We start from the raw sequence: 20,877 nt of genomic DNA, 5'->3' as shown, positions 1-20,877 counted from the left end.
CACTCTATATTCCATCCATCGCAGCATCCCCACATTCAAAGAACTGTTTCTTAACACCCACTCCCTCCCTCCATAAAGTAGCTAGCCTCTGTGGCAACCTAAGGTCTGGCAGGCTGCACATCCCCTAGTAACGCTACCATTAGGTCTACTCCAAGTACCAGGTGGTAAAGCATCATTAATGGGGGGGGGGGACCATGGGCACGAAAGCCAAATGTAAAGAATGACATACAAGTAAGACTACATATTTGATGTGTGACGCTGCCAACCCTGCACACCTCTGGCCCTCGGTAAACACTAGGTATAAACTGTGAGTGTACTTGGGGAAATGTTACAACGCATGAGGCCATTCCTACCACAGCCCATATGCTGGCCTGTCAGAGGTGCCCATTCTGAAGAGGGCGACCACTCAGTTACTGCAGTGTGTGGTAAATTTAGGTACACACACTGCCTGCTGAGGGTTATGAGAACATAAGACATTGCCATGCTGGGTCAGACCAAGGGTCCATCAAGCCCCAGCATCCTGTTTCCAGAAGAGGCCAAACCAGGCCACAAGAACCTGGCAATTACCCAAACACCAAGAAGGTCCCATGCTACTGATGCAATTAATAGCAGTGGCTATTCCCTAAGTATAATTGATTAATAGCCGTTAATGGACTTCTCCTCCAAGAGCTTATCCAAACCTTTTTTGAACCCAGCTACACTAATTGCACTAACCACATCCTCTGGCAACAAATTCCAGAGCTTTATTGTGCGTTGAGTGAAAAAGAATTTTCTCAGATTACTCTTAAATGTGCTACTTGCTAACTTCATGGAATGCCCCCTAGTCCTTCTATTATTCGAAAGTGTAAATAACCGATTCACATCTACCTGTTCAAGACCTCTCATGATTTTAATCACCTCTATCATATCCCCCCTCAGCCGTCTCTTCTCCAAGCTGAACAGCCCTATCCTCTTCAGCCTTTCCTCATAGGGGAGCTGTTCCATCTCCTTTATCATTTTGGTCGCCCTTCTCTGTACCTTCACCATCACAACTATATCTTTTTTGAGATACGGCGACCAGAATTGTACACAGTATTCAAGGTGCGGTCTCACCATGGAGCGATACAGAGGCATTATGACATTTTCCGTTTTATTAACCATTCCCTTCCTAATAATTCCTAACATTCTGTGTGTGGGCTCATAAATGGGTTTCTATGGAGGACAGACTGCAGAACTGCCACAGATATTTGCATTCACACCATTAGGTAACGCTTTTGCAGCTAACAGAGGTGTAGCAGCTCTTATGTATTGCTTCAAGGCGTATAATGGCTGCTCAAGCAGCAAGCTTTAGGGCCGATGCATTGTTTGCCATCACCAAATTTCCAGGCCTCTAAAGTAAGAGGAGAAAAAGCCATGGCCCAGGACAGTGGGAAATAGGTAGTACTAAGAAACAAGAAAAGGACTTATACACACAAGCAAAAGTCACCTGAGAACATATGTGTGTTTTTGTTTTTATTTTATTTTATCACACTTAAGTATTAAGTTAAAGAATTACAGTATACCGCATCTACGTTTAGCCCATAAAGAGAATTTTAATACACTTTACATATAGCTTATAATATTGAATCATGTATCTGAACAACTGCGACACCCTCTGGTTAAAGTACAATCCATTTCGATTTTATTTATGTGCCTATTTGTAAACCGTTGTGATGGTATACTATTAAACGATGGTATAGAAACGTTTTTAAATAAATACATAAATAAATAAATGGCCTGCAGATGCGACTGTACAAGGCACTTGTCATGGCACCGATCCTTTCTCCCCCCACCCCCATTTACATGCCGTTTGCCAAAAACACATAGGCAGAGATGTAATAGAACAAGCATCATATCTACGAGCCAATCGTTACCGTACAGGCCATCCTCAAATTTTTCAAAGAGCCCCGATTTCCTAAGTATAAAGGAAACATACGCAGCTCCCAGGAACCTGGCCACCTCATCCAGGATGTGCATTCGAGCGTTGCAAACCACTTGCACGTTGATGGAGTGGAAGAGCTTTCTGTTGCGGTACGTCTCCTCCCCCCTCTGACGGGGTGGGACGATGGCCACGTGAGTGCAGTGGGATAGCTCCAATAACATTGGGAAAGTGTGCGAAGGCATAAAAACCTCTCATCAAGTCCATCGAGTCCTGCCTGTCGCGAGGAATGCGGTCAGTCACTACTTCGATGACCTGGTTCAGACGGCGTGAAAAAGTGGTTTGCGTCATTCCTCCCTCCACCCCTACTGTGGTTTGGAAGGAGCCGCTTGCTGTGAAATGCAGGGCGGCCAAGAGTTTGGTGAGGCCGGGGACGGCGTGGGAACTTTCGGTCACTGGATCCAGATCCCCTTGGATTTCTTCATATAATTCCAGGATAGCCCGAGGTTTGAGGTGAATCCTGCTAACTACAAAGTCCTCTAGCATGCCCAGCAAGGATGTTCGTGGAGGAAAGATGTGCTCTCTGTATCTCCTGCACCGTGGCCGCCTGTGTGCCAGCTGCTGGGTCGAGCCCTGAGCCCGCAGGACCCCTGGCTCTGCCTGTGCTGCTGCTACTTCCCTAGGAGGGCTTGGAACAGGCCTTGGCTGTTCTTGAGGTTGTTGTTGTTCTGCTTATCGTCATCTGTGGCGAGCCTCCCGAAGCATCCAGTATGCCGCGATAATTACATTTGCCAGAAACAATATGGCTTTAGGAAGGTAGACCGGGTACTAACAGGTGTTATTATTGGGCCAGGAAAGCCTGGTAGATGTGTCTGTTATTCCATTTTGTATCTCGTGCGATATTCGCCGCGATATTAGCACGATTCGCGATATCGGCCTCGATAAATACTTTTTTCACCATACCTCCAAAAAAAAAAAGTGTAGTTATTTCCCGCAATAAATCCCATGAAATGTGTGATAGTCTATCGCACGCAGCGTTAGCACACCCTAATTTCCATTAATCCTGCCCAAACTCCTTCTACTTGACTATTAATTTCAAATTTTCAAACACATTTTGTGCTGCGGTATTTATCGTGCATTTCGGCGTTATCGCAAGCGATAAGGCCCTGACGTGATTTGATAAATGACCTCCAAAGAGAGCAAAAGGGTTTCGGTACTCTGCCCAGCTCGAAAACCATATTGAAATGGATCAAGGATATTTTGGTCATCCAAAAACATTTGTAACTAGATCATAACTATGTTTTTCAAGGACTATAGATGGAAAAGGAAGATTTGAAATTGATCTGTAGTTTTTTTTAAATCATTCATATCAGTGCTCTCTTTTTTTTTAGGACTGGGTGAACTACAGCAGCCTTCAAAGAGTCTGGAACAAAGCCTTTGTTTAAAGAGACATTTACTAAAAGGCTTACAAATTTAGATAAATCCTGGCTCCAGCACTTCATCAAAGCCTTGAAGCAATTAAGGAGAGGACAATTAATGTGCTCTGCTTGTGAAGCCCTGCCACTCAGGCTCCCACACACAGGGACAGGCAGGCATAGGTACGCGCACACAAGCTTGCACAAGTGCTCAGGACACACAAGATACCGCAAACATGCACATAAGAACATAAGAAATTGCCATACTGGGTCAGACCAAGGGTCCATCAAGCCCAGCATCCTGTTTCCAACAGTGGCCAATCCAGGCCATAAGAACCTAGCAATTACCCAAACACCAAGAAGATCCCATGCTACTGATACAATTAATAGCAGTGGCTATTCCCTAAGTAAATTTGATTTAATAGCAGTTAATGGACTTCACCTCCAAGAACTTATCCAATCCTTTTTTAAACACAGCTATACTAACTGCACTAACCACATCCTCTGGCAACAAATTCACACAAGTGCACACAGGCTCACACCAGGCACCTTTCACTAATAAAGTTATAATATTAAAGCAAACGTCCTTTTATACTTATCCATAACACCCTTGCAGACAATTGTTGCCCTCAGGGAGAGGTCATTAATGTAACATCCTGTTAGGCAGCAGTGTCTCATTCAGGATGCAATAAATTCTCACTGAAGGTGAAGATACATAACTCCCATGACTACTATATAAGGTCTGTCTTTGAGGTTGCAGGCATAAGGTGTCAAACACATCATAAGAGTGTTTGTGAATTTGAAATACAGTATTTTGGTAGTGATGTCATTGATGTAAGAAAACTATCCAGAAAAACAAGTGGGAAGAGCACGCCAATGCACGACTTCAGAATTGCTCTCCAACATAGATTTGTAAAAGGGGATGATGAGATTTTTACATTTATAGACGTGGTACATGCTATGCTTCATTACGATTTCTCCATGTGCTGCAACATGTTCACTTATTGCAACCATGGGGTAAGAACTAGAAGAGGGGAGGAGTAGCGTGGCCTTTGGCAGGACGGTGGTGCCTATGGGAGGCAATTAGAAGTTGTGGAAAGGAGGCACGCGTTCCAGTCTCGCCCACCCCAGCAGCTTGACCAGAGCAGAACTAAAAGCAATATCCCGATTTGCTCAGTGACCAGAAACCATTCTGGTATAAAATCATATTTTAGAAAGTAAGTGTAGAAGAGGAGGCTACCTGCGCTTACATACACATTATGCACATGAATAGTAATAAAACTATTTGTGTTTGCATGTGGGGGGGTGTTTGTGTGTTTTGAAAGGGATGCTACAGTTGCAGGGGGAGAGGAGCACGCTATCCCTTGCCAATGGCTTCATTTATTTTCCCTGCCTCTATCTGCCTTGCTTGCTCTGGGCAAGGCTGCTGGGAGGAGGGGGTTTTGGAATGAAGCACTTGCCAACATTCTGCAGCCTGAAACTGCTGCCTCCCATAGAAAGCAATGGGGGGAGGTTTCATTCTCTGAAAATACTGCCCCAGTGTTGCTGGTCTTCAACCTTGTCCAAGAGATTCCCATTTTCTTCCAGTGAGCCAAAGCTGATCATTTTCTGCCCCTTCTTTGGAGAGTTGTTTTGCCTGTGGACAAAGATGGACTCCTTTTATATAATTATTACTAGAAAAAAAGTGACCGGCGTTGCTCTGGTAGTCTGGTCTATATTAGCTTGTGTGTGCGTGTGTGTCTGTCTGTCTGCGTGCTTGCATGTCTATGTTTGCTTGTGCCTTCCTTCCTGTGGTGTGTGCATGTTAGGGTTGCCAAACTGGCTCCAGATTTTCAGGACAGGTTGATCCAGTCCTAGTTTTACTCCACTGCATGTCTTGCTTTTCTTAGGGAATGCAATAGGGAGATCAGAATAAATCCTAGCATGCAATGAGGTAAAACCAAGACTGGCTCAACCTGAAAATCTAGAGCCAGTTGCAACCTTACAGCCCGATCCAGTAAAGTCCGTGGGAGAGCGGACTAATGCCCACTCTCCAGTATTTAAATTAGGCGACGCGGTGCAAACGAGGAAAAGGAGGCGCTAGGGACACTAGCGCGTCCCTAGCGCCTCCTTTTGGCCTGGAGTGGCGGCTGTCAGCGGGTTTGACAGCCGACGCTCAATTTTGCCGGCGTCGGTTCTCGAGCCCGCTGACAGCCACGGGCTCGGAAACCAGACGCCGGCAAAATTGAGCGTCCGGTTTTCGGCCCGACAGCCGCGGGCCGAATTCAAAAATTTTTTTTTTTTTTTTTTTTACTTTTTTATACTTTTGGGGACCTCCGACTTAATATCGCTATGATATTAAGTCGGAGGGTGCACAGAAAAGCAGTTTTTACTGCTTTTCTGTGCACTTCCCTGGCGCCGGAAGAAATTAGCGCCGACCTTTGGGCGGCGCTAATTTCTTAGAGTAAAATGTGCGGCTTGGCTGCACATTTTACTTACTGGATCGCTCGGGAATACCTAATAGGGCCATCAACATGCATTTGCATGTTGAGGGCGCTATTAGGTGCCGCGGGTGGGCCGCGTGTTTTCCTCCCCTTACTGAATAAGGGGTAAGGGAAAACACGCGTCCAGAGCAGGGTGACAGTGCGCTCCGATGGAGCACACTTTACTGGATCGACCTGTTAGTGGGTATGCGAGTCTGTGTGTGCATGCAATCCAGTATGTTCATGTGTGGGAACCTGTGTATGTTTTTAAAAGCTTGTGGTGCTTCTACACACTAACAAAAGCTTGTGTGTGCACTTGTGCAATCTGGCATGCTTGTGCAAGCTTATGGGCCTATGCCTGCCTGTCCCTGTTTGTGGGAGTGTGAGAGACAGGGCTTCGCAAACAGAGCATATTAATGAACATTACCTGATGTTGCCCGGGTTGTCTGGTCACTAACAGCCTATGCGCGTGAGCCTGTGGGGGTGGGTGCATGTGCCTGTGTATGTTTGGGGGAGCCTGTGTGTGTGTGGTTTCTGCCTCTGTGTGCATGTGTGTACGCATCTGGGTGTCTGTGAGTGTGTTTGTGACAGTGCTTTGCAAACAAAGCATATTGTCCTTGCACATTGCCCCTTCCACTGTTCCGGGCACCTCTTAGTGGCCAGATATGAAAGCATGACCAACCGAACGACTGACCGACTGACCCAAGACTTTTATATATATTTATTTTTTGAAGCATGCAGCCTCTTCATAAACTTCCGATCTGTCTTTTAGAAAACTCTAATCACTTTATACAGCAAGTTTGCCAAGGATCATGAGTGGATGTTTATAGCCCAGTGCCAAATTCTCGTAGCTATTATAGAGAACCCCTAGGTCTCTACTATTCAGTTGGTCCCTATCTTAAGCTTAAGGCTAGGATTTTGTAGTTTGCAGATCATCCCTGCAGGCACCTCCACAGAAGCTTGCCTGGATTGGTCATCAGTGCACTGGAAAAGCAGGGTATGCATTAGGAGCAGTGTGGTTTTTTTTGTGGGTTTTGTTTGACTTTGAGTTGTAGTTTTGGAGATCTCTCCATTGTTGGGCCCCACAGCCTGAAACAGGTGAAATTACTTTTTTTTTTTTTTTTTTTTGGAGAGTTTGGAAGAGAAGGAGAGTGGCAAGAGAGATTTCCCAATCTGCGCCCCAGGCTGGAACTAGGGGAAGAGACTCTACCCTGGCCAGTACCCTATGATCTGGAAGCGATTGTTTTGAAGGAGTGAAAAAAGGAGTTTGTGAGAAGAGCTGTTGTGTTTTCCTTGTGAGATTTTTGTGTTTTGGAATCCTGCTTTTTTTGCCTGAGAAGGATTGTCACCCCTGCCTTGGGAGGTCAGCATAAGCTTCGGTGATTGCTTCTGCCTAATTAAGGAGGCACAGCAGTGAACACCAGAGAAGAAGAAAAGTAGTATTTTTGCAGAGAGTTTTGATTCGTATTGTTTTGGGAGGAATTCTTTTGCTAGCAGTTCCACAGAGAAGGCGGAGAGATTTTTGGATTTTGTACACCTTTTGGGACTTTTACCGCCAGAAGTCCAGTTTTTACCATCAGTGAAAGAGATAGATAGAAGATCCCCAGCTCCACTAGGAGCCACTCCCTACCACTCAGGAGAGTGCTGGGTCTTTACCTAGTGCTTGCCACACAAAGGGACATGGACTGAGCTAATAGAAGTAAGGTAAGAGGAACTTTTGGACTATTTATTTTTGTGGGAAGATTATCTGGAGCATTTTTGTTGTCAATTGGACTTTAAGCATTTTTGGTTGCAGTAAATTGAACTCGCCAACAGAGTGTCCTTGAGTGTTAGGGGTGCCCTAAAGTAAGGACATCAGAACAGCGAGTACAGCTAAGATAGCAACCAAAAGAGACGAAGAGACTGTGTTGGTACCCAATACGGTGATCCCAGGGCCCCCGGCCCTTTATCCTCTTCCCCGCCTGAACTAATCCCAGCACCCTGGGGCCTGCTGTGAACTGTGTTGGTGTGAACCGTGAGGAAACAGAGAGTTTGAGGAGCAGGCCTGACCCCAGTGACAAGAGCCCCTGCATTCTGCGAGATTCCCAAAGAGGGGGTTATACTCTATTGATCCTGGAGAAAACTGGAATCTTCATACATTGTGATATCTTTTCTTGCATCAGCCAAAAGGTGGTGTAGCACAGGAGCATGACAAATGTGAAGAAAGGAACCTGTGTGGTCTCGCAAGTTCATGTACTGCAATGTCTTTTTCTTGTCTTAGTTCCATAAATGGTATCATAGCCTACAAAAATGTATATTATTTTATTCACATTTTATTATTCTATTATTTATTTTATTCACATATTGATATCTCAGTGAGTTAAAGGCCATGCATTATTTGAGCTATCTGGATGCATTGATTAGACACTGCTGTAATGTGAATTTCTATTTTTATCTGTAGGGTTGTATTATCCATCTCTTCCCATCCCACATACACACACACACATTGCTGAAAAAAGTGCATTGTTGACTCAGAAAATTGGAGGGTTCTTCAACATGAGTTTTTAAATAACTGCGGATGCATTTCTTAATCGTAAATATTTCCAGAAGTGTCTTTACCATTCACACAAATGCCTGCTTCATTTGTGATTTCACAGGTAGTTTGCTGTTTAGTCTGAACAGCCAATCTAATAATTAACTTTGGGAAAGCCTGTCAGCATAATGAATGGGTTGTAGAACTGTTCATAAAAACATTGGTGGCAGGCCTAAGGTTAGTTACCTGCTCTTCATGACTGGATTCTCTGCATATTTCATAAAGGTTTAGCAACTTTTATTCCATATTTTGTTAGGGGATGAAGAGATGCACAGAGGCAGTTGGATGTATGGTACAATCAACGCTTCCATTAAGACAATGACCCATGGATTCCATTGCACTGTAAGTCATATTTATTGGTGCTAACCTCATTGTCTATGGTGATGTTTGTTAACCTTGGCAGTAATTCAGTTCTTAATGGTACATTAATAAATATTGCTTACCACCAGATGGTGGCCCACACCACATTTCTCAGAGAGTATGAGGGCTTCTAGTCTACCCAATTTACTTCTTGATGCAATGCCATAGACCACAGGTGATCTGTGGATTTCCCGTACTTTACAGTGTCTTGAAATTGCTAGACTGCCAACAACTGGGCACACAGTAAAGCTTGTCAAGTGAGGCCTTGCTCACTTGGGCTTTATTGGTCTCGCCTTATGGTGTGTCCCCTGTATTTCAAACACACATCCAATAGTCCCATCATCCTGATGCCCCTTAACTGACAACTTTTAAGTTCACAATGTGGACCTTATAATAGTACACTCCAGTCTGCGTTTGTGTATCCACTGTTATCCACAATGCCAATAGTATCATTCATGCAATAGTACACAAAGACTATACCAGAATATTCATTGTAGATATCCTGAAAAGTAGATTGTTTTGCAACACTTGAGGATTGGAAGTTGATACTTTTATTCTTAAGGCCATACCAAGACAACAACTGTATTTAAAATAAATATTTATATAGTACAAATTCAGTCTTTGTTGTTTTGTTTGCTTAATTGTGGCTTTAGTCCACTACATTAATAGAAATATTTCTCACAGCCAGTTAAATTAAAAAAAACAAACTGCAATATTTCTGGATTCTTAGACTTAAATTTATGATAATTAAGATATGTTAATGAAGCATCATGCACCAGGCAACAATATTAATGTCTTTAACATTAACGTCTTTGGAATCGCTCCAATTATTCTACCACATAATGTTCCTAATTCCCAATGATTATATTTCTTTGCAGCTACTCAGGGACACCAGAAGTCACGCTGAGAGTGTGCTTAATTCTCTCTTCTGAAGATTTTCCACTTAAAGTATATCATTAAATTTTATTGCCAGTGCTGCTGCTACTGCTGGTGCACACACTTTAAAACATACTAATCTGTGGCTGCCGTACATATTCAAAAGATACAGACCTGTAAGGGCTTCATTTTGAGATCCCATCGTGTCATGAGTAACTGCCACATTATCCACTATTATAAAGAGAAGGAAGAATTTCAGAGACATTTTCCCTCTTGAGTGCTGAAGGAAAAAAACCTCTTCATTGAATAAGGCCCAATGAGGCTTGGGATCCTGCACTGTTTTACTCAATGACTTCTCAAGTGATTACGTTGGCTGTCCATCTGCTTCCACACACAGTTCAAGCTGTTTCGGCTCTCCAGCTTCCCTCTGTATTTCCTTCTCACCTCTCTTCTCTTGTGCATCCCTCCTTGTGAATGCCATTCATTGGGAAAGCGGCCCTTATCTGTGCCGTTCTCTTCCAAGACCAATGCCCCGGGCCATGCTTTCCATCTTGCTATGCCTGTATGCCTGAAATAGACCTCCTGAGTTGGTACATCATGGTGTCTCTCTCTCTCTCTCTGGCCGTATTCAAATCCCACCTAAAAACCCACTTTTTAAGACTGCTTGCAAATCTTACACCCTGGTTCTCCATGATCATAACATTTTTTAAATTTTAAACAATATTTTGTATATAACGTTCCTGAAGCCTCCTCTTTGTCTTGTTTGTCTCTTAACTACATAAATAAATAAAATTATTTTATTTATTAAGCTCTTGTATACCGTCGTTCAGACTGGCCATCACAACAGTTTCCATATATAAAACATAAATAACAATAATGATAAAAAGAGCAATTATTCATAAAATATAACAAAACAAAAATAAAATCACAGTAGATAAGAAATCTAAAAATGATCAAACATATTTAAAATACTTCATTAGTGTGTTAAAAATGTTTTTTCTCTCTCTCAGATGTTGTTAAAAGGTTAAGATTAAGCGCCTCATGTTTGTACAGTACCATTAACTTAAAATGTTATTGTTTCTCTCTCGCTGATCCATGGAGCTTGCAAGGTCTTATATCTTTATTCATATTTATGAATCACCTAAAGCAATACACTAGGCGATGTACATGTAAACAAGCATAAAAGTAATTTATAGGCAAGTAATATGCAAACAATCACTAACATTTATAAAAAAATTTATAAACAAATAAATAAAATAAATAAATAACATAAAATAAATCCATGTACATCAAAAAAGTCAATATGAAAATGCTTCAACAGGAGCACCAATGTCTAATAAAACACCTGTTTGAACAGCCATGTTTTCAACAGGGTCTTAAAAGTTTTTAATCCTTCAGCCAGACGTAGGGCTTTATATGTGCCTGTACAGTCTTGTGCTTGTCCAGAAGCTCTACAGAAATGAAAAGTAGTAGCAATAGTAGTAACACTGCTTTTAATAACAAATTATAGTGTGCATATTTCTGGACTCTCCCTGGCTATTGCGTTCACTCTCAGATCGTCTTTATTCCTGTCACTAAAGCCTCAACCTTGTCTTTAATTCATTGATTAGGCTCAAAAACTCCTGTTTCTGTATTTGCTTTTGAAGGTCAACATATTCATGAACCTTTCTTAAAATTTGAAGGGCACACGTGCATTTGAAGCCTCACACGTGCATTAATTAGGGGGTGCGTGAAGAAGCTGGGCTCGTGCGTGCCGAGCAGATTGTATAAAAGCTGCTGAGATACTCGCTCAGTGCGCACGTCTCGAAAGTTTTCAAAAAGGGGCAGGGCATAGGCATTTCGGGGGGGGGGGGGGGTGCCTAAAACGCGAATGTAAATACTGACGCGACCCGGGCGCGCGCCGAGGCACCCTGCCACGTAACGTCACCTCTGCTATGAATACCGTGTGTAACCCCACCCCAGGGTGCAGGCCTAGCACGGGTGAGGCCCTAAAATTATGTATACTCTTAGGGGCAGGAACCATGAGCAGCTTTTGTACCTCTTTTACTTCCCAGGGTGTAGGACTGGGGAAAGAAAGGAGTCCTCTCAGGTCCCGATGTGACAGGGGTGGTTTCTTTGCACATTCCCCTTGCGTTTCCCCCGGGGAGGATCCTGGTGTGGGAGCAGTGAGGGCAGAAATAAATACTCTGTAGCCATTTGGTTAGTGTCCAAAATAAAAAGGCGCATATGCCCGTGGATGTGATAAAATGACCGAGTACCTGGGCACGAGTTGAGACGAATGCTCGCAAAATGTGCACACGTGTGCTGGCTTGAAAGTTACCGTCCCCGATCGTAAGGCCTCTGGGGATAGGACAATACCAGCAGTACCTGAATGTAATCTGCTTTGAGGTGCTGAAAAGCAGAATATTAAAAAAAAAACTTGGGGCAAGCCTAGTGAAGATGGAGGCTCGGCCATCGCCTACCAGAATACTTGCTCCCTAGGCTCAGGGTGCGCACGGACCTGATCCTGCAGGGTAACGCAATCCGTGGTGCTGGGGGGGCAAAGATTATTGCTGCAATGACTGGACTTGTCAGGATAAGAGTAAGAGAACTGAAGGCTGTTAATGAAGGCTAATGGTGCCGTAGTGCCAGTAGGGGGACAGTTGTGATAGCTCTGAAAGCTCCAGTGAACAGGAGAAAGCAGTCAGGGCCTGGGAGCCCTAAACTTACCAGGAACGGCAGCTGAATTTCACGCACACGTGAGCGCATTTGAAGCTACTTCCGCTACGGACGGGTGTGTAAGTCAAAAAAAAAAAGAAAAAAATAAGTCATTTCGGAGGGATTTAAAGGGTCTTCCAGCCCCCTCCCTGGCTATCAAACCAGGGAGGGGGGGGGGGGGGTTGGAAGACCTATCTGTTAACCAGGCAAAGTGGGAATGAACTGCTAAAACTGGCAAATGTGTTGGCGCATGCCCCTTTTAAAATCCCCCGGCGCGGTAGAAGCAGCTTTTGGGCGCACAGGCGCACGCGTCCGCTTCAGACTGGGCGCCCATGTGCCCGCAGCCAGGCTGTTTTACAACGTGTGCACGTACGCACACACGTTATAAAATAGACTCATCCCCGGGCGGGGGTTGACGAATGCTCATTACAGGTGCGCCCGCACGCCGCTTTCAAAGTTACTGTCTTAAAGCACAGCCTGGAAGTTAGGAGATTGGTCTGTTGTTAAAATCATATTAAGGCCATGGTTTTTGAGTAAAGGGCAAGGCACTCAAATAAGAAGGAGGGGGGTGGGGGTGGTGGATGACGTTGATATGGCGTGTAACACAGATAATGAGAACAATTTCATAATGGCACGCTTAGGCCTGAAATCCTCAAAGTATGCGCGGATTTCAGCTCAGGTTTTCGAAGCAGACCTAGGCGCGCGCAAGCCTTCTTTGAACGTTAGCAGGACGGCGCTCACCTTTTACGCTGTACGGGTGGGGACATTTGCCCCTGCTAGAGAGCCGGTTGTAGGCATTCGCCTGAACATTTACGTGCAATACTCGCACATAAATCTAAAGTGCACGCATAAATTAATTCCCTGCCCCAGGAGCATCTCTCTCATGTACATGTGAAATTGCTTCCGCCTGTACTTTTACAGATACAACCGTGGGGGCAGATTTCACAATGCCCATTTAATGAGCGTAGAACTGCATTCTGTGTGAAAATTATCTCACAGGCATTTCCAAACGCAGCTGTGCAAAAAGCCCTGCCCTTCTCTGAAGTGATCCAAGCTTTTATTCTTCTAACCGACTACAATTCCTAGTGCTGAACGTTTAATTCAAGATGCCTCCATGGCACCAGCCTAAGAGGACACACTTTTAGGCAGCCAGTGCAATTCAGGAGGCAAGTCTTATAAGGGAGAAATGTGCCCTTGAAAAGCAGGTCCTGCCCGTTCTGTTGATCTTGTTAGAAACGGCAGGGTCCTTCAGCTGGAGAGCTTGAGGTCTGTGTATTCAATCCCCAGACAATCTTAATAGCTATCAGGCCTGCTAGCTGCAGCTCCTCCTGTCAATGCTTGGGGTAATTATTTCTGACATTTCCCCTCTGCAACCTTCCTTTTTCAAAAAGAAGAAGAAACTGCAGCTTCTATCCTTATCTTGGAGGTAAGACACTCCGCTAAGGAAGAATGAGCGCTAATTGTGAATAAAAGATGAGGGATGGCAAACGAGACTTTCTATTCTCTCAGCCTCCCTCCTATAGAGCTAGCAATAGAGGAACACCCCGCGCCCCCTCCCCCTCCCACTTACACATGTATATATTGACTAAGAAAACATGATCCTGATGTGGCACCAGGCTCAGGTGTCACAGAGCCCAGGGGAAGCTGTGACAGAGGTTTCTGCAATGAGCTGTAAAAAGACTCAGCAAGCTTTGTTTAGGGAATGTGAGATGTCCAGCCAGGGAACCAGGCATGGTCTGGTTGGAAAAATGCGCTGTGCAGAGAAGAGCAGGTTTCCCTGAGAGCACTGTAATAATTCAGCATTGCAAGTCGCCTTGATGTGAATCCAGTCCGCAGCAGAAACCATTTTTGGAGCTGGCTGCTTCTCTTCAGCTGTGTCCCTGGTTTCCTGAGCCAGGTTTTTTTTTTCAAGATTCTGCAACAAGAGTTAGCAAAATCTGTAGTGTGGTTTTCACATTTCTCCAGCAGTTATGTGGCAAATGGGGGGAGGGGAGGAAAAGAGAGGATCAGGGATGGGGGGAAGTGGGAAAAGGAGCATTGGGGATGTGGGTGGAAGAGAGAGAGAGCAAAGAGGGAGGGCTGGGGGTGGGGGTGGAGAAGGAAGGAAGCCACAGTCTCCACCATCTCACCCCTATCCTGTCTTTCCCTTATCCCCCTTCCCTCCCAAAGCCCATTTGATCCCCTCACAAACCAATACACCCCCTCCAATCCTCTCTCCTCACTCCACTTGCACCCAAGGCGATCCCCTCACTTACCCTCCACACTCACTCTGTTCTCCTCATTTTCTCCCCCATTTCCTCCCTCACTTTCACAATGGCACACTCTCCCATCCCAGAACCCCCCAGTCACTTTCTTCTCGCACTCTCCCCCCCCCCCTCACTTGATCCTTCATTTTCTCTGTACCTCTTCCAACCAGCCCCAAGGTCCCCTCATTCACTGTCCCTCAGTTACTTTCTCCTGGCCTTCTCTCCAATCCCACCACATTTCCTTTCTCCCCCTCCCCAGTGATCCCCTCACCCCCCTCTCCTTGATTCACTTCCATTCCCTCCATCCCCTCACTCTCTCTTGTTCGCTACCCCTGACACATAACCCAGTCCCCTCACCTCTCTGATTTACCTTCCTTCCCCCTTACCTTTTACAATCCCTCCCCCCTTGATCCCCTCACTCATTCCATTTCCTCACACAGTCCCCTCGCCCATCCTCCATGTCAGAGGTAGGAAGGAAGATGGCGATCTTGCAGCACCTCGGGCTGTGTCCTCTTCCTCTCTTGCCCGGGTCTGAATGTCACACACTTTGAACATGTGGCTCAAAGAACGACATTCAGGCCCTGGCAAAGGAGGAGGAGGAGGACGTGACATGACCCGAGGTGCTGTAAGGCCACCTCTGTCCTCCTGTTTTCTGATGGAAAGATGAGTGAAGCCATGCGCCACCCCCACTGCCACCAATTCCACTTCTCTTCCCTGGAGAGAGGAGCTGTGAAAGGAGCACTTCCACTGCCTTTTCTCCCGTGGAAATCTGGCCAGGACCAGGCAATTGCACAGCAAGGGCCACATTATGCAGCTCTTTACCTTGGCTGTGGAATCACAGGAGACCAGGGGCCCCGGTTAAGAGAACATTTCTTGCTGAACCTACAGTGACTCCCGGATCGCCGGTGCCCAGTTCAGTAGAAAATTGAGGGAAGTCATTGAATGCGATCCCCCTCAGATCTGAATAGATGACGTTTACGTTCTGCGCACCGGTAGCCCTAATGGACGCTATCCCGGTTGTACCTGAGGTAATGGAGAGTGAAGTACCCAAGGTCACAACAAGGTCACAACAAGCAGTAATAAGATTTGAACCCTGGCTTCCTTGATTTGCTCTAACCACTAGGCGCCACTCCAAATAGAGGTAAGTGGTTAGTGGAGTACCTGGACCAGTGTGCTTTTAACACATTCATAAATGATCTGGAAAAGGGAAGGACAAGTGAGGTGATCAGATTTGCAATTGACTCAAAATGTTTCAAAGTTGTCAAAAGAGCAGCGGATTGGGAGGAACCGCAGAAGGACCTTGTGAAACTGAATAGCAGATAAAATTTAATGTGAAGAAGTGCAAAACGATGCAAACAGGGAAAAATAATCGCAACTACGGATAAACAAATGTCGGGTTCTGTATTGGGCGTCACCACCCAGGAAAAAGGACCTTGGAGTCCTTGTGGACAGCGCATGCCAAAACGAGCAAATAGAATGATAGGAACGATCTGAAAATGATTGGAGAATAAAATAGAAAATATATTGCCTCTGTTATCGGTCCATGGTTCTGCATGCACCTCGAGTATTGTGTGCATCTGAAAAGAAAAGATATAGCGGAACTAGAAAAAGTGCCAAGGAGGGCAACAAAAATGATAGAGGGGGTGGTATTGCTCCCTTATGATAGGTTACACAGGTGAGGGCTCTTCAGCTTGGAAAGGAGACGGCTGAGAAAGACATGATAGAAATGTATAAAATCATGAAGAGTTGTAGAACAGGTAAATAAAGGACAGTTATTTACATTTTCCAATAATACCAAAGCAAGGGAACACTCCCTGAAACTAACAATCAAGAGATTTGAAAGAATTCGTGGACGCTCCTTTTTCACTCAGTACACAGTGAAGCTGTGGAATCCATTGCCAGAGGATGTGGTCAAAACGAATAGCATAGCGGGATTTAAAACAGGTTTGGACAACTTGCTGGTGGGAAAAGTCCATAAAACATTATTAGCCTGGTAGACAAAGGAAAGCTGGGAGTGAATAACAAGAAACAGATCTACTTTTTGGGATCTGCCGGGTACGTGGCACCCGGGCTAACCTTTGTCGGACTCAATGGAGACCTTGATCTGATCCAGCATTGCATTTCTTATGGTTTGCGTTGCCTACTGCTCAACCAGTTTCTAACAACAGTTGGTCACTTTAGTGCCCCTAACAAAGATGGCCAGTTTATTTATAAAAAATTGTCTAAGCTGAAACATGTCAAAGGGCTTACTGAAATCCAAGTATACTAGATGTAATACTCTTCCCTGATCCAACTAATTTCATCCAGTCAAAAAAAGAAAAAAAAAAGATCAGATTTGTCTGACACAGTCTAACTCTGGTAATACCATGCTGCCTCAGATCTTGCAATCCACTCAATTTCAAAAACTGCTTTATCATCTGTTTTAGCAGCAATTCCATTAATTTACTCACCCCAGAGATCATACTAACCAGCCTACAGTTTCCTTACTTCCACTTTTGTAAAGGGGAACAATGTCTGCCCATCTCGAGTTCTCTGTCTCTACTCCGGACTCTGAAGAACTACGTAGATTCAGGAGTATTTCTGGCAGCGAAGTTATACTTCTTCATTGCCAGCACTAAACAGTCAAAAAACCTCACACTGGTGGATGTGCAGGTAGAAAGCCTATCCAATCTGCCCAGTTGATATGCTTTCTCTGGTATTCTACCGTTCCCGTATAGATGCACATACAAATTTCCATAGGCAAACCAACACCAGCTCCACATCTCCCCCCCCCCCCCCCCCCCCCACGTGTCTTCCACCTGACCTCTCACCCACCTCCCACTGACTTCCCTCCACATCTGTGCCAAGCATTTCCAAAATCTGCCACAGGGCTCACCTGCAGCACCTTGGCTGGTAGGCCATGTTCAGGCCTTGCTCTCTTCCTCTTTTGATTCCTACAAGCCCAATACACATTCCCCTCCATGCCGCCTCGCCAAGCTCTGCTGACCATTCACACAGCCACCCAAAACTGAAAGGGCTGTTTAAAACTTCCGGCCCTCTCCCTTGTTCATTTATGTTTTTGGGTCATAAGCAGGCTTTACTCGGTGCAGGTTACCTCCAATGTCAACCTTGGAAGCAAAAAGGATCCGGAATCTGGAAATCCCCCCCTTCACACCTCTGCTTATCTATGGTAGCTGAGAGTAGGTGGTTAAATAGAGGCTAATGAGATAAAAGCTTACCTTGTGGAAGGGGCCTGTTTATTTTTTTGATTTTAGTCAGCTGGAAGATCAGGCCTTCCGGAGCTGTGGCAAGGAGCGCCAGCCGCCTGCTATTTATGCTGCTAATTCATTAAAGCCCGTTATTATTTATCCTCCTTGGAAATTGCTGCAGTCCTGTTCGCTGGCAGACAATAATGTTCGAGGATTTGCTGCTGCTGCTGCAGTTGCTGACAATACCAATTATTTAGTTTTCTGTCAATTCCCGAGAGGCATTTCTAACCGGAGAATTTACACTGTTATTGAATTAGGAGCAACTTACGCACTTAGAAAGGAAATCTCAACTAATTAGCAAGGCGTTTGTACACCCACCCCAGCTTCCCCCCCTCCCCCACTTTGTTGGTTGTAATTTGTTTACAAGAATAACTCAACCTTTTAATTATTCGGTGAAGTAGGAGGCCGCGTCCCATTACAGTAAATTTTTTTTTGTGAGGTACAGGAAGCCATTACATGGAGGCAAAAAACGGCACCACTAATTTCTTCTTAATGAGCTGTGATGACCCAGCATGCTGCTGTGTGGCCTAAAATGTAAACTTGTGTCCAACTGTAAATGAGAAATCGAAAAAGACTCTGGTTTATGCTGGCTGGGCCGTTAGCCCTGTAACCCTCATCAGCAAGGCAAAGCCATAGATTAATTGGCTTTCTACAGATTTCTTTAAATTGCTAATTATCCTTGTTACTAAAAAAAAAAAAAAAAAAAAAAAAAAAAAGTCTACCATATAAGAACATAAGAAATTGCCATGCTGGGTCAGACCAAGGGTCCATCAAGCCCAGCATCCTGTTTCCAACAGAGGCCAAAACCACATTTTTCCACATTTATCTGCGATTGCTTTCGTAGCTTCATATATGAATTGGAGGGTCTGTATGCTGTGGATTCATGCATAATCATTTATATTCTTTGGATCCAGCAGTTTCCTCTTCCTTTATTCTTTCAGTATAGTTACTTAGCACCCTGACTGGGAACTGGCACCAACACCTGTTTTATAATTCCTTTTTCATCCTTTAAACAGGCCATTGTGGGCACCTGCCCTTAATCATGGGTCACGTAATCGTATGCAACCCTTCGGAGCGTGCGGCCGTGACTCCTGACTCCAGCTACTTAGTGTTGCTGTTGAGCGATGGCTGAGGCCACTGCCTCTGCGACATCCCTGGCTGGCCAGTGAGGGCAGTGGGACTCAAAGTCTGATCCCCTGCTATGTCAGCCCTGTTGCTGAGCAGATTATTCAGATAAATAGTAGGTAATGTTAGTACTCCTTTCCCTCTGGCTTCCATCTGGGAATCACCGTGCAGAGCCTTCCAAGCGTCGTGAGTGCCACTTCTCCTGCACTGCCAATCAGCCTCAGGAGCAGAATCCTATGCCAGAAGTATGAACCAGGTCTCCTATTTGCAGCTCACACCACTAAACATTGGGTCAGTGGGATCTCTCAAAGGTATGGTAGTTTATTATAGTACATTATTCTTGCCAAAGGATAAACGTGAGAGCCTCTCTAGTTACACTGACTCATTTATTTTACATCTTATGAAATTCAATTTTATGGCAGGCTCTTTGTAAATTAAGTACATTTTCATAGAAGCTGTGAGTATCTCTAAAGCAAGGTAAAGCAAATAAGAATCAGTCCATTATTCATGGAAAAAAAAATCAGACAAATGCCATTTTCTCAAAGGAAAGGAATTTTATACAATAACCAAACAAAAGTGACTTCTCTCAGTAAAAGAGCACACATAAATTACTGAAGAGAATTTCATGTAAAATTTTACCTTTTGACCAATACTACAGCTTGACTGCACTTTATAAATTATTCCTAGGTAGCCGGGTACTTCCCAGTAATAACATAATTTAGGTAAAAAAAAGAAAGAAATAATTCAGGGATTTGTGGTTTTGTTTTTCTAACTGCTAGATGTTAAATTATTTGTGATCAGAGTTTAGAAAAAATAAGCAAAAAAACACAAAACTGGAAGCATTCTTCTGTGTTAAAGATATAGTCTGGTTTTGGGACATAAGAAACTGTGTCAATCCTAGTTTTCCCATTTCAAAGCAATCTGGAAGTTTCTCAAAATGTAAAAAAAAAAAACACATTCAAAAAAGCAGAACAATAGTTAATAGCTAAAGCAGACCCTGAAATCATGTTAAGCCATTTCCTTAGATACAGTTTTTCTTTGCCTCTCCTTCATTCTGTTCTCTCCCTCCTTATTTTTCTTATAACTTCCTGAAAGCGTAGTTACCCGCATTGTATGTATAAGAAATTTTGAATGTGTATTTGAGGTTTTTTTTTTTAACCTCTTATATACTTTACGGCTAAATGCATTGTGGGTTGGGTTTTTTTTTGCTTTTTCTCTATTTCTATATGTAAATCAAAAATCAATAAATATGAAGTTAATAAAAGAAAAGAGAAAGCAGAACCAAAGAGTTCAATTGATCGGCCTTCTAGTTATCCTAAAACAGAATGAATCCTATTCTGAAGCTTTTATATGCTGCTAATCTGATTTTTTTCCCCCCACACTGCTGGCAGCTGGCGCCCTTAGCTGGAGCACTGTGCAGCTGAAGGTTTCATTGTGGCTCTGCTTTCCTCCTGCGCTGTGTATTGTGTGGGAGCAGCAGCATGCTCGTTAATCCTTTCCCACTTCTCCTGACATCCTGGAGGGGGAGGTTACGCTCCAAGAAGCATATCCTTTTCGGCCTGTCATCGAGAGATCCCGGAGCCTCTGGTATTGCTTTTCAATTTATTGTCATCGCGGTGGCAAACAGGAACATTCGACTTTTCTGCCTGAAACAATAGCCTCGCTTAAGAGGACACGAGTCTACTGCAGTTCTGCTGCTCTTTCATCTCCAGGTTCCCCGAGATTGATTGATTGGAGAGACAGATTGTATAAATCTGAAAGCCAAAGAGTCCCTGTAGCTTCACCTATGCCGGCCGTCTCCTCCGCAGATTGAGCCCTTGGGTTCTGGCGGCCGGCAGACGGGTCCCCAGAGCAGTGAAGAGGGAGTCCAAAAGCACACCGGGGTCAGGGCAGGCAGCAGACTATTGGAGTGGTAGACAGGCCAAGGCTGGGGCAGGCAGCTAACATGGAGGACAGGTCCAGGTAAGAGGTCGAGATCT

The 20,877-nt window shown here is 44.4% G+C and overlaps 1 long non-coding RNA gene across 1 annotated transcript; it reads right to left on the bottom strand.

The window, feature by feature from the left end:
- Positions 1-7,948: 7,948 nt before the first annotated feature.
- On the bottom strand, positions 7,949-17,639 carry LOC115096413. Its single transcript, XR_003858063.1, has 3 exons — positions 17,401-17,639; positions 9,757-9,813; positions 7,949-8,055 (listed from the first exon to the last, which is right to left on the bottom strand). It is a non-coding gene; the product is annotated as an uncharacterized LOC115096413 (long non-coding RNA).
- Positions 17,640-20,877: the final 3,238 nt, after the last annotated feature.

The sequence above is a fragment of the Rhinatrema bivittatum genome, chromosome 8 (genome assembly GCF_901001135.1).
Source record: "Rhinatrema bivittatum chromosome 8, aRhiBiv1.1, whole genome shotgun sequence".
Classification (NCBI taxonomy): domain Eukaryota; kingdom Metazoa; phylum Chordata; class Amphibia; order Gymnophiona; family Rhinatrematidae; genus Rhinatrema; species Rhinatrema bivittatum.
This window is presented reverse-complemented; position numbering and strand designations above follow the sequence as displayed.